This window comes from Mya arenaria, chromosome 4 (genome assembly GCF_026914265.1).
Source record: "Mya arenaria isolate MELC-2E11 chromosome 4, ASM2691426v1".
Taxonomy (NCBI): domain Eukaryota; kingdom Metazoa; phylum Mollusca; class Bivalvia; order Myida; family Myidae; genus Mya; species Mya arenaria.
The window spans coordinates 54,612,960-54,627,799 of record NC_069125.1 but is presented as its reverse complement, the minus strand read 5'-3'; the positions used below and the strand labels follow the sequence as shown (position 1 = coordinate 54,627,799).

The following is a 14,840-nucleotide window of genomic DNA, read 5'->3' as shown; positions in this document are numbered from 1 at the left end:
GATTTTTTTTTAATAGCGAATTCCGATTAAAGATTCAAAATTTAGTTAATCAAATAAGGAGTAAAATCGGGACCGAAAAATAATTTCGAAATAGTGATCATTTCAGATAAACGTTGTTCAGAATAGCGGTGTTCAACTGTATATAATATGTTAATCATTGAATGATTTGCGATTTACTGACAATTTTCTGAAAGCAAGCTAAAGTTTAATTTGTCAAATAATCTGCCCAATTTTGAATCTATTTATTCCAAAAATCATACTTTTCAGGTATAACAAACCCCCATAAATTCAGAGAATGCCTGAAAATACTAAAACGAGTAATTTCCCAAAGACTGGACCCAAACAACAACCACCAGACGGTTCCTGGCCTGGAGGGGCCACCGGAGAATGGGGATGCTGAGCCCATGGAGGTCATACAGAGACATAACGCCCAGAAACTCCGGGAGGAGGGGGACGGGCAAAGGTGAGGGGAGGAATTATTTGTTGAAATAAACGTTTTCAATATTGTATTTTATCATATTTTCATGGGATGGGATTGCATTTCATTCTCATTTAGTATCAGAACCCGTAATTTGTTTTTGTTCCCTCCGGAGTCAATCATTTGGTTGGCGAAGGATGCATCTGTGAAATTCAGCTTTACTTAATTCTCCCTTGTGATTGTTTATTTACATTATAGAGAGACTTGTTGTATGTTTTGGCCATTTATGAAGAAAAGCGGGTAAACCACTGCACAGATATTTGTGTGTATTTTAGTATAGACTACAACAAAATTATACTTTGACTAATTTGTCTGATTTATCTCATGTACATATGCATGATAACAAAAAAACATGTTTTTAATCTGAAGATAAATTTGTTGTCTAAAAATACATGAATGTTTTTGATGATAAATTCATTGTTTTACTAGGCCTATTAAAGTGTCATTTCAATTGGGGAACAAGTGAGTATTAAAGTGTTATGACTCTTGAATGGCACTGCAACCAAATACTGGCGATATACCGGTAGTGTGACCACTAGTGTATGTGTTGTGTGCAACAAACAGCATGCACTTTTCTATGTACAGCACTTGTCACTGTGATTTGCATTTTTATTACTATATTTGATATTACTCAGGAAATTGCTCCAACTAAGGAATCAGTTCATAAATTGCAGAACAATGCTTTCGATATTTGCCATGTTGCAAGATAAAATGTGAAGTTCAATGTGTTCCATAAAAAAATAGACTTTAATTGATAATGAAACCTTGAATTATAATAGCCCTGATTATCATTTTTTTTTAAATTTGGATTTTAAATACCAACTTCTCCCCAAATAGATGAAGGTTACACGGTATTGTTACAGTATCCTTTGTGTTTCTAAAACTTCTATGCAGTAATATCCCTTGGCGAGCAGCAAAAAAGCGAGTTTTGAAAAATTAACATTTAGCTTAATTGTTTGTTTTGAAAATGTCATCTGAAAGAATGAATTCCAGATAATTCCGTCTTAATGTATAGTATTCTTTTATCCCCGTTCTATTTACTCATAAGAGTAAAATGTGTTCACAAAAACAAATACAATATATGATAAAGCCCAGACTTCACATAACATGCTGGTACAAATGAAAGGTGAATTTCATGCTATTGAAATTCATGTATTAGACCTTTCACTCTATTATTTCCGAAGTAATGTGTGTATATTTTTGGTATAATTTTGTTTGTTCTGGAGGATTAGCTTGGGAAAACCAGAATATCTATTATTCCAGGCTTAAACTATTGTAACAATATTATCAACCCTAATGTCCTTTGGACATATCTATTTATATCATGTTATCATTGAAATAATAACCTATTTTTGGTTATCTACATGCATGTTTTTCTTCTAATTTTTTGCGCCGACTTGATGCTATGCATCAATTTTGTAGCCTTCATGGTTATGTAAAGTACCAGAAACTTTGTGTTTCAATTATATTTTTTTGATCTTTCTCATTAAAAAAGCATTGCAATGAGGATATGATTTAAATCAGATCGTTTTTTTATATATAATAATAATAAAGTTTGTGTCTTTGTCCAAGTGTGATTAGCTTTAATGTCTTCTGCAAGAGCTTGTTTATAGGTGAATATGGACAAAATAAGTCAAAGAGGTACATTCTTCATACATTTTACAGAACGTACCCCAAGTCCACACCGAAGCCACGGAACATTCACCGGTCTGCCTCCTTTGATACAACTACCACTGGAGGAAATTCAAGGGGGGTAAGCCGAGAGGAGAGCAGACAGGGGAGACAACAAACCACTCAGGCCTGGACAGATGAGAGTAGAGTCTCCACTGCAGATACAGGAGGTGTGGGAGATTTCTTAGTATTTTTATATTTGGCTGAAAACAATCTTTGCAAATAAAATAAAATTGCTATGTGAAATAATCTGCTTTAACTGTTCATGAATGCATTTGTAACAGACAATAACCATAGCTACTTATTTTTCTTAAACATACGTAGTTTAATGACATTTTCAAGTAAGAAATATAAAGTTAAATAACATAATAAAGATGTTATGTGAACAACTTGCAAAATATGTAACATTTATCTCTTCATTTTTCTTTTAAGATAAAGTTAAATGTTGTATATATCTGATGTAACTTTCAGAGAGATTGTGGACTGCCAACAGCAAAAAGGACCCTGAGACTTTATCACAGCTTCTCAATGAGTCAGATGTTGCTAACACGCCATTTGATAAGAAACGAGTACAGGAGATCAAGAAACTCAATTCAAAGGTATAAAAACTGTTCAGCTTCTTGAGTTATTATTACAACCATGGTATTGGCATGGCCTTTTCTTGCAAACAAAGTTGACGTTATTTTGAAAATCATTGATAATATTGGTAAGGCAATACTTTGTACACGTGTAACAATGAAAATGAGTATGCACAATGCATCTTAAACAGTGTACATAAAACTGTTTCATTAACAAATACCCCATTAAAAAGTAACTAATTGTGACTGCAGGTGGAGAAACTTCACCATGAGCGAACAGAGCAGGAGCAACAGGTGATGGAGATGAAGATGCAAGTCGCTGAGCGGGAACTGGACCTCATGGATAAGCACATGAGGTTAATCCATGGAATGAGAATTGTTTTGACTCATCTTGGTAGTTAAAAGCTACACTCTAACAGATTGGACATTTTGACAACTATTTTGTTTTTTGTCTTGGAGTCAACTTATGCAAAAAAGCATATAAACCAGTCATATAAGACTGCTGACAAAAAATTAGATTTTTATATTTAAGTTCAAAAAATGATGTTTTATGCATTTTTCATAAACCATTAGTACGATTTTAGTCATAAAACATTAATTTTCGAACAGAAATATGAAAATCTGCGATCTGATCATTTGTCAGTAGTCTTTTTTCACTGGTTTGCAGATATTTACGCAAAACTTTGCTTATTCCAAGACAAAAATAAAAAAAGTTGTAGAAAAAATTAATTTGTGAGAGTGCAGCTTTAAAACTTAACCATAATTATATGTTTGATGCTGCACTTGTCCTTTTGTTATTTTCATTTGTAATGTGGTTCAATTTATTTGGTAAGAGATGATTATTTTCTTGCTTTATAAAATCATAAGCATGGTATATAAGCTGAAACTTTCAAGATTCAAGAACAACTGCAAAATTAAGGTCAAGGTGAACTGTAATGTATTTTTATTTAAAGCTGCACTCTCACAGATTGAACGTTTTGACAACTTCTTTATTTTTTGTCTCGGAACGAGCCAATCTATGCGAAAATTTATGGAAACTAGTGATATAAGACCTCTGACAAAAAACAGATCACAGATTTCCATATTTGAGTAAAAAAATTGATGTTTTATGCATTTTTCTTAAACTGTTAGTAACGCTTTTAGCCATAAAACATTAATTTTCAAACGGAAAATCTGTGATCTGATCTTTTGTCAGCAGTCTTAAAATATCACTGGTTTGCAGATATTTACACAGAAATTGGCTCGTTCCAAGACAAAAAGTTAAAAAGTTGTCAAAACAGTAAATCTGCGAGAGTGCAGCTTTAAGTGGTAAATTGAAAAGAAAACTTTTAATACAATACTACCCAGTATACCTGTATATATAAAATGGTATATGGTCAATTTTGTAAAATTTGCTAAAAGTAAAAATTTCACCTTTTAATCTTATCTATCATTTCAGAACAAAGCTACATGTGGCTACGGCCCAGGTGACAGACCAGGCAGCGTACATCAAGCAGCTGTTGAGCACGGAGGCCGACTCTGCCCTTATTGAACAAGAGAGACTCGTGGAGAAACAACTCAAACGCAGAAGGGTCAGTTTGATTGGGGGCTATTTTGTGATTTGCAATTTATGCTGACTTTAGATTAGTTATGTTTCAATTTTGCATTTGTGCCTGTTAATTTGCTACTCAATGTGATCTAGGAAAAAATCAGCATACTTTTTCAAATAATACTGATACTGAAAGTTGAATATCATGATGTTCATACAGCTATGTGTACAAGGGTTGTTCAAAAGAAATTGTTGGAAATTGGTACAAAAAGAGTTCAATGCAATCTACATTGGTGATAAAAGATATTATGTATTTCATCATAATATCATTAGTTACATTGAACCAAGCAGTTTTGTCAAGTTTGATGTGGATCTGAAATCTTCAGAGAGGCAAAATGAGGAGTCTGACACTATCAGACTATGGGAAGATGATTGAAATATTTGAACACCAATCAAAGAAGACGAGAGATCAGCTCGGCCATCCCCTGTAGCTGCTAGAAAAAAATTTCCTAGTTGACCTAAAATCAAGAGTTATACTAGTTGTTGTGTCTTTAAATTTTCAGAAAATAATGTTAAGATATAACACTTATTTCACATATTATAGCGCTAAATCAGTCTGCTTAATTATGATGCTATCATACTGTAGAATTTATCTTATTTCGAAAACGTTGAGTTTTGACCTTAGTCATGTTAAAATGTGTGTTTTCCTGAATACCAGAAATATAGATGTAGATTGCATTTGTACCCACTTTCAAACATTTTTTACCTTTGCATGTTAAAATTCTGCAAGCTTTTTTAACAACCCTTGTACATGTATTTTCTGTGTGCATGCACTTGAAAATACACAGATGTGCTCAACATTTATACTTTACTATCTTTTAAGTCTTAATTAAGTCTCATATTTTATACCAGTGTTTATCTTTGCACAGGAAAAATTTGAACAGGAGTTAAGGATTATTGAGTTGAAGCGTGTAAGTTCTGCATGGAAGCACTGCATACTCAAGAACGCTCCATTCAAAATCATAAACACTTGTAAATCATTATGGTACCAGCAACTTTGTTATCACTTTATTAAACCCATGTTTATCTTCATTTTATCAAATTAGATAAATTGCATGACAGTTGAGAGTGGTACCAGAATGTAATAATTTTACACCTTTTCATAATTGGCATATACATGTACGGAGACAACCTGCTAGTGGTTAAAGGGACTGTACACCAGATTGGCACCAAATGAGTTTGTTTTTTTCTGTAACGAATCTCAGGACAATTATTTAATAAAATGTTTTACTCGTTGATATCATAATTGTAAAAAAGATAACCAAAATTAAAATAAAAAATTGTGGCGAAGACCGGGTTTGAACCGGTGTCGCCAAAATTGCAGTCCAGCATTGTATCCACTGAGCTACCAAGGCTTACTCTATACGGGTGATATAATTAAGCTATAGACCTAACTCGGTAAAATCATGTGATAACATCGACTAGTCAATCACGCATAAGGAGTGAATTCTACTAGGTAGACATACCCAGTAATATTTTTTAATGGAAAAATCTGAAAACACTGCGAAAATAAATTAATTGTAAACTATGTGGTACTTCAGTTACTAAGTTTCGATGCATTGTACACATCGATACCAAGATTATGCCAGTTTTCGACAATTTTCTTTTTTTTTCGCTATTTCATCATACGAAGTACAGTCCCTTTGAGGCCTGTGATGTGGTTAATGGTCTCATGCACTTCAAGAATTTCTTTCTGGTAAAAACTGTTTTGGGCTGGTGTGATTATGAACATATGTATAGGGAATGAAATATTATTGTTTTACAGCATGAATTACTTGTATTGTGTAGTCATTCAGGAAAATATATTAAAAATTATGAATGAATAATAACCAAGAATTATCAGAAACCTTTTAGAATACTTAAACATTGGATTGAATAAGAAATTAGTGATATTTAAAAAAACATAATACCATTTAAGCATTTTGTTGTATCATAGTTGTTTATTCCCTTACTACCAGGAGCGTTATGAGCGTCAGCTAGAGTACATCACCTTCCGTAAGGACCAGTTAAAGCAACGTGCAGAGGGGAAGGAGGTACAGATGACTGACGCCCAGTTGACCAGCATGCAGGAAAAGTTTGGTCAATTCCGCAAGCGGGACGGCTCGCTCAACACTCGGCAGGTGTTTGCTATGCTGAAGACGGAGGAACGCAAACAGAGCAGGGTAAGCATGACTATGCAGTTGGTCTTCTTACTCACATTAGGACTAATGTTACTTGTTATTTTGATGGAGTAAATCAAAACAGGTGCTTTCTGCCAGTGTTATTCCATCAAATGAGTACTGTAGCTTGAACTCATTTAATTTATTAATAAAAATGAGCCTTTTTAGGCTACACTTCCAGTTTAGGTGCCTTTTATTTTAAACAAAGTGTTATGAGTAGTATAAGCTTAGCACTGTTTTCTGTTATATAATTCAGTAAAATTGATGTGAAAATTTGTGTTTCTTCTATTCCTTTTAGGCAAAGACGCATGTTGAGCGTGAGAAGATCATGGCCAAGGCAAACCTGATGGAGATGAAGGAGCTTGCCACTCGGCAGAAACTCCGTGAGCTCAAGGAGGCCATGGCATCTGGTAAACCAATCCACGCCACCAGCCAGTTTGATAATAGTGGGTACCAGAATGGACATGTTAATGGTCATGTTGAAAATGAACCCCAAGAAACAGAGGAGGAAAGAAATAATGAGAATGGGGAGGACATTGAAGGTATGATGAAAAACCCTTCAAGGGACCATACTTTTGTTAATGATGAAAGGGCTAACAGGTCAAATGATACTCATATGCCTAAATCAAGCTCTGCACCACAAATGGCTGGTATGCCATCCAGTGACTTTTATTCCAAAAGAAAATCTGAAAAAGACCCAACATCCAAATGGGAATCGAGTTACTCTAGGCCAACTACTCCCTCAAACTTGGCTTTTCAACAAAATGATTCAAAACCTAGTCAATCTGAATTGAATGATAGTAAAGCCATTGAAGAAGACAATGAAAGACTTACTAAGCCAGAGAGAAAGAATGTGCTGTCTGAGGAGGATTTACTAGAAATTCAAAGTAAGAAGTATGAAAATGAACTTGACAGAAGTCGAACAAGAAGAAACAATGAAAGAATGCGTGAAGACAAAAGGACTTACATGCCTAGTGAGTATGTGAATGGCATCTCCAATGGTGAGGCTTTTGATGCAAGAAAAATGAATCTCTCTGCTAAAAACTTTGATTCAGCTCTCAATTCTATGTTGGGGCAAGAAAATTCCAAACTTCTGCCTGATAACACAGAATATGAGCAGTATGCTCGTACATCTAAATACCGACCAAACCCTTACCTTGAACCCAAAAAGCTCCATCAGCCTCAAGGTCAAAAGGTCAGAGGTCAGGCAAAGAACAAAGTAGGGAGACAAGGTCACTGGACAGAGCAAAATCAGACCAGGAGGCAATGGTAAGAACACTTCTTCTAATGTATGAAATGTATTTTAACAGGAAATGAGCACAAAATAATAAAAAACTTTCAAAGCCACACTCTCAGCTTTGGTCAGTATATCGGTTTATGTTCACGAATATAGAAATATTTCAAAGTTTTCAAAAAAGTTTGATTATATTACTTAAATACCACAGCTTATGAGCCTTTAAAATATGAAATACTTTTAGCTAAGCTGTGCTCAGTCACTCTCGTGTTTGGTTTGCACCCATGTTTTTTTTCCTTTGCCATGTGTAATCAAACTGCAGAATCCATTGTCATAGTTGGACGCCTAGTAGAATGGTCCTACAAATGACTCTTTTTTACATATATAACTTATTAAAGGTAACATACTGCAATATTGTTTGTATAGGAGCCTCCAAGCAGTGCCCCTAAGAAGTTTCGGGATGCCCCTCCACCATCCAGAGGGAGAAAACCTAACCTAAGCCTCGTCCTGCCACCACAGGTTACTACAGTTGTCTCTATCTACATGTGTTGTTTCATTACACATTTTTTAAGAAACATGATTTATGTATTTTTAAAAGGACTTTTTTCGTGGCAAGGTTTTTAAAATATTTTAAAAGTACTAGTATTAGAAAAATAACAGTTGTTTTACCTTTTAAGGTTTAGATTTAAATCAAGATATAACTAACAAACTAAGTAGGATTTTTGTCTAGTTTCCAAGTATTTGGATAGATTTTATTTCCTATTCATAACATTCGTTAATGACTTACCGGTACTATTTTATTAGCTCAACTTTTCAAAGAATAAGGAGAGCTATTCTACTCACCCTGGTATTGGTGTTGGCGTCTCAATTGGGGTTGAGACTTTATACAAGGCTTCCCAGTCTTCACATCTACTAAAATAATCAAGTTTAAAAACAGTAGTTTGAAAATAATGCAAATTTCTGGCCTTGTTTGACTCTGAAATTCTGGTTTAAATGTTTTGTGCAAGATGTATTTTTTTGCATAGCTGATATATTTTTTTGCATAGCTCTAAAACCACAAGACTTATTTAATGGTAGTTTATAGAAGGCTTCCGAGATATCACACTTACTTATATAACCAAGTAAAACAAATCTTAGTTGAATATGATGTAAATTATGGCGCTTGATGTGTTTGAATGAAACTTCAAACAATACTTCACAGTCAACAGACATTCTAATTTTTTAAAGTTTAGAGTAAGCATTCCTAGGATTAATTATGCAAATTAAGGCCCTTGTTTGAAATTTTGCAAGCAATTTCCTTCAAGTCCATATCAAACTTAATGCTGTGACTCAAAAACATATGAGCTGCATGCATGGTAATCAATATTTATCTCATGTTTTTTATTATTATACAAGGCCGGTACAATAGTCGAACGGGTTGTCTTAAAGACAGCTCTTGTTAAACAAGCTACTAACAGCACAGTAGGGTTGTTGAGAGAACTATAAATGCACTGTGTGTTTTATAGCAGGAGGATTTGATCACGAAAGATTTGAGCCCACAGCTCCTTGGAAGGACTTTGGGCTTGTTCCTCGAACAAGAAGTACGTCTAGGAGATGATTTAGGTTTGATGTAGCTGCGTGGCTATATACTAGTAGTAGACACGTGTATTAGCTGACATCTGTGTTCAAGCCTGCTGACTCCATGTTTAATTACATGCTTTCCGTAGCAGTATAATAAGTATTTGTAGGTTGGTCTAATCCTTGTTAATACCGTGTAAGATAAAATATATGGTTACAACTAAAGTCTCATGGTTTACGATTGTTAGTGTCTTAATTCGTAATATACTAATTTTTAAAACTACATTGGTGTCTTTCTTCTTAACTTCTTATCTTGGTAGACTGGCCGTTGATGTGGTAGAATTAATGGGCTTCTAATCTAATTCTTACTACTTGTAGTGTAACAATATAGCAAACTACATTTCAAGAAATGAATATGTTTAACCCAAAGGGATGCTACATGTACATTCTGACTTATTCTTCCTTAAAATGTAGACAAAAATCATTCTACATGTACGACCAAATCTTTATGTTTTCTGGGTTCTTCTGTCATTCATTTTGAAACAAAAAGTTATTTTGTTACACACTAGCTTTTAGTTTTAATAAACTGTTCCTTATAATTGTTAAGCAAACATATCTTTCATTTACCTTTTTTATCATTGCAATTTTTTTTTATTTTTGTTGCAGACAGGGCAGCCTGGCTGCCAAATTAATAGTTTAGTGAATCAAAAATAAGCATGCATACTTTGTGTCGGCAAGAACGTCTCCATAATAGCCAGTCTTCATGGGCAAACCTTAAAATAAATATCTTATATAACCCATTAATGACTTCATGGAGATCGAGAGATTTTTTTCTGTCCGATTTTTTGTAAACAAATCGGAATCTGTCTGTTGGTCCCAATGGGGGAGGCAATGAATGTAGACACAAAAATTTGATTGAGACTAATTTTGTAGATTATAATTGTGCTTGTATAAAACTGCTAGTTCAAATTTCAACAATGTTCAACTTCTTGATTATAAGTGACTTCATTTTAGTTTTGAGCTCATTGACATCAAAACATTTGTAGTCAATTATTTTTGCTTGCCTATGTTTTTTTAACTCTTAAAACTCTGAGTTCTGTCATGTTTTCTAACAGGAAATGAATATGAATGAAAAATCCATGGGATTTTTGATAAAGCAACTTTTGTTAAATACTTTAGGCATTTAAAAACATAAAATGTTGTTACTAAGCTTTGTGACAAAAATTCTAGTAGAACATGACATTGTACACCCAGTAAATTGAGATGATTACTTTAAAAGCAAACACCGTTTTCTTCTTAAATACTCTAATTTTCTTCAAATTTGCAGATTTTATTCGCAAAATGTCTGTATTTTGTGATAACTCTTGACACTCTTTGCATGTGTTAGTATCCCTATAATCTGAATATCAGCTAATATTATCCGTGATGTTTCAGAGGAGGGTTTTGACATGCAGAAGTTTCTGATGAGTGCTTCCTTCAACACGTCTGGCAACTCGACTATCATTGTTGATCCCGAGGATGACCAGCCACATCGGGTGAAGGCCATGGACGACCAGGAACGCGAGAAAACGTACATGAGCAAGGCAACTGTAGAACGTAACCGAGTCAACAGGATACGCAAGGCGAGAATGTCTGCCGAGATTATACAGAGAGCCTGGCGAAGATATATTATGAAGAAAAGACTCAGTGACCGCAGACGTAGATGATTTATACATTAAAGAGTCTCAAAGACAAAAACTTGCCTGTGATATTAATTTTAAATTGTATTGTACTTTGAAACCAGTATTAATTTTAAGAAATGCACGTAAAAATATTATATACGTAAAATGGCATTTATCAAAGATATTTACTATTGCATTGATGTTTTTTATCCATGCTTTCTTTCCAATGTTACCACTGAAATTAGAGTGTCTTTTGATGAGCACTTTCTCATTCAGGTTGATTCAACTTGTAATGAACTGATACTCCTCTGCCAGATCTGAATACATTGAACCATGTCTTGTTCTAGATTATTTAATTTTGTAAAAGATCTTATACTGCTATAGGGTAAATTCTGGTATGAAAACGAGTTAATATAGAATAGAAATATATGAACTCACGTTGCTTATGTTAGTGAACAGTTACTTAACTCTAACATCTAGTTTCAAGTATTTTAGGGTACTTATCTCAAAATTTGGTCTCTTCATAGTTGTAAATATATCTTCTCTTTGTGGGTTTGTGTTATATATATTTACGAAAACAATCAAATTTTAAAGTTCAGTATTGTTTTCAAGCATTTTTTTTTCGACTGGTTAACAAGTTTTATTTACCAAGTTAATCTGGTCAGTAGTACCATATGTTAAGTTTTAGGCTCTGAGGATAACTTACGCATGTATTCTTGTTCATAAGTGCTTCAAACATATCACCAGATGTATCTACCTACATGTATTTCATTTTCAGTAATGTTAGTGATATTTATTAAATTTATTCTTATTGAATAAAGTCAAGGCTATTTATTTTCCATTATTGTTATCTACCAATTAGTAGTCACATTCATTCTACTGTTTGCAAAGATTTAGCATTTTTAAGTTTTGAAGCATGGACTAATCACAGTGTAAAGTCTGCCCCAATCCTCAAAGTGAATCAAATGTTACGAATTGCCTGCTGATCACTTTAAAGGGACAAGACACCAGATGGTCTGCAAATACAGTATTTTCCTGAAATTAAGACTAGACTTGTCAATACAAGCTAGTTTGAGGCTGATAATACATCATTTTACGTACGGTAATTAAAATAATAAGTATTGTCGCTGTCTCAGCTGAGTTTACCTGTTTAAACATAGCGCATAATGGTTTCCTAGGGTATAGTGTGTATATTTAGCATGTGAAGGTCACATGATTAGTACAGATAAATATACAGACACTTTTTTAAATTAACTGGGATTTACGTGGTAGACAAATTCAGTAAATTTTGAATTGGAAAAATGTGTAAAAACATCGAAAGATAGAAGTGATGTGATAGATCAGTAATTGAGATTCAATGCAGTACACAATTTGATGGAAGTTTTTTTACAATTTTATTTTTTCTTGCAGTTGTAAAATCAGGTGTCTAGTCCCTTTAATTCTTGTCACACATAAAGACTGCCAGCCAGGTGACAAATACCCTGAATGAGAACTGCCATATAGCATTTACACAAGCATTAAAGATATTCAGGGCTGATTTCAGGAACAATATGAATTGTTGCTTTAGCATTATATATTCCAGAAACACAATGATCATTTAATACTAATTTCTTGCACTTTTAGCTATGATGTGTCTGAAACTGTGTAACAAAGTTTTTAGTGACTATAATTCTTACAGCATCAAAGACATCTACACATTTTTCATGCATCTTTTTACTTGTAAATCTAATTTTGAAGCAGTTTTATGCTACTTAATGTTTGTTTGAATAATATTTTTACTTGTTTAAATTTATATAAATTATTGACATAAATTGCTTGTCCTTGTTTCCAATCGATTCATAAATGCACTCGAGATACATTCGCAAACTGCAAGAATGTGTTTAATGCCCCTGAAGGGAGGCTTACATGGATAGTAGCTGCACTGTCAATCTGTTAATTACTTCATGTCTCTCAGTTGTAATTTAATAACTTTTAAACAGTGTTGTACAGCAGCATAGGAGATATATTTGTGGTTATGGTCACAATAAGAGGTCGTTGGAGTACAATAGGAATTTCATAACAATAATTTGTCTCAGCAGTAACTTCTCAACTTTTATTGGATTTTGATCAATATTCACAGAATTGAAGAGCAGCATGGAATGTGTTGGGCATAGCATTCATGCCTAAGCAAATGTCAAGGTCACACTTGGCTGTTAATGTTAGTAGTTATAAGTTGTGTCTCAGCTGTTAATTTTGTCACTTTCAATCAGAATGTGCAGCAGGATGGGAAGCACTAGCACTGCAAAGGTCAAGTTCATGTTTGAAGGTCAATGTAGTCTGCTATTAGGATTTTTCTTAGGAATAATTTGTGTCACAGCTGCTGTTATCAGATCTCATTCAGAATTGTATAGCAGCATTGGAATGTGTTGTGCGCATGATATTTGCACCGACATTCGACACATTAAGTGGAAAATTGAACCAAAAGGGATTTGCTGTATAATTATCGTATCACAGAATGTTTAAGAAGATATATTTTAATAAATGAAAGAGTCAACCAAATTCTGTTCCATATCTCAGTTACATGCAATTAGAATACCTTCATTTTATGCAGATAGTTATAACCCTGACAAGGCCAAATCGGCAGCATTTCTTGGTAGAGGAAATGCTTTGTAAGTGACCTTTGACCTACTGACCCTCCTACTGGTGGAGTTTCATGGACCTATGTTAAACTTTGATGGAGTTATTGTGTGGACAAGTGTTCCAAATGTGTCGGCTATGATCTTTGACCTACTTCATTACCCCAAAACCAATTGAGTTTATCTTCTAGTCAAGACTAGACTGGTTGAGTTTCATTGTCCTATGTAAAACTTTCATTATCCCTTGTAAAACAGTCACTGTGACCTTGTCCCATGAACAATTGGGCAACTTGCAGTCCAAGCCAATTTACTGATGCAGTTTTATGGCCGTATAGGTTAAACCCTTTAAAAACAAGAGATGTTTGTCAACCATTATGCCCCCCCCCCCCCCCCCCCCTGAGCGCCATTTTGTCAGGATTATATGGACAATTAAATGAAATATGCATGGACCGAAATGACAGCTGATTTGTCGCTAACATTGTATGCCGTTGAGGCAGTTTTAAGATTATGACCATTCAAAGTTTGAGGATAGTGTGTTATGACCATGACCTTTGACTCTATGACCTCAAAATCCATAGTAGTCATCAGCTGGTCACCAAAAATCTAAATGTTAAGTTTGAGGGCCATGGGTGCAGGCATTGACAAGTTATCACACAGACAAGCATTTTTCGTTCAAGGTCACTGTAATCTTGACCTTTGATCCAATGACCCCTTAAATCATAAAGGGTCATCTACAGGTCAGACACAACTCCAAGTCAAGTTTGAGGGCCGTGGGTGCAGGCATTGTCCAATTATCACTTGAAACATTTTCGCATTCAAGGTCACTGTGAACCTGACCTTTGACCCAATGACTCCTAAAATCAATAAGGGTCATCTTCTGGTCAGGCCCAACTTACATGTCAAGTTTGATGATCATAGATTCAGGCATTGTTGAGATATCACTGGGAGAAGATTTGTTAACTTTTTTGCGTTAAAGGTTACTGTGACCTTGCCCTTGGCCTGATGACCCCCAAAGTCAAGAGGGGTCATCTACTGGTCAGGCCCAACCTTCATGTCAAGTTTGATGACCATAGGTCCAGGAATTATCGAGTTTGCTTTCAAGGTCACTGTGACCTTGACCTCTGACCCCTTAAATCAATAGGGGTCATCTACTGGTCAGGCCCAACCTCCAAGTCAAGTTTGAGGGCCATGGGCGCAGGCATTGTTGAGTTATCACTCGGGCAACCTTTTATCGTTCAAAGTCACTGTTACCTTGACCTTTGGCCCAATGACCCCTAAAATCAATAGGGGCCATCTACT

General features: G+C 34.6%; 1 pseudogene; it reads left to right on the top strand.

Moving 5' to 3' along the window:
- Window positions 1-13,451, top strand: part of LOC128230486 (kinesin-like protein KIF6) — a 28,922-nt pseudogene extending 15,471 nt beyond the window's left edge.
- The last annotated feature ends 1,389 nt before the right edge of the window (window positions 13,452-14,840 follow it).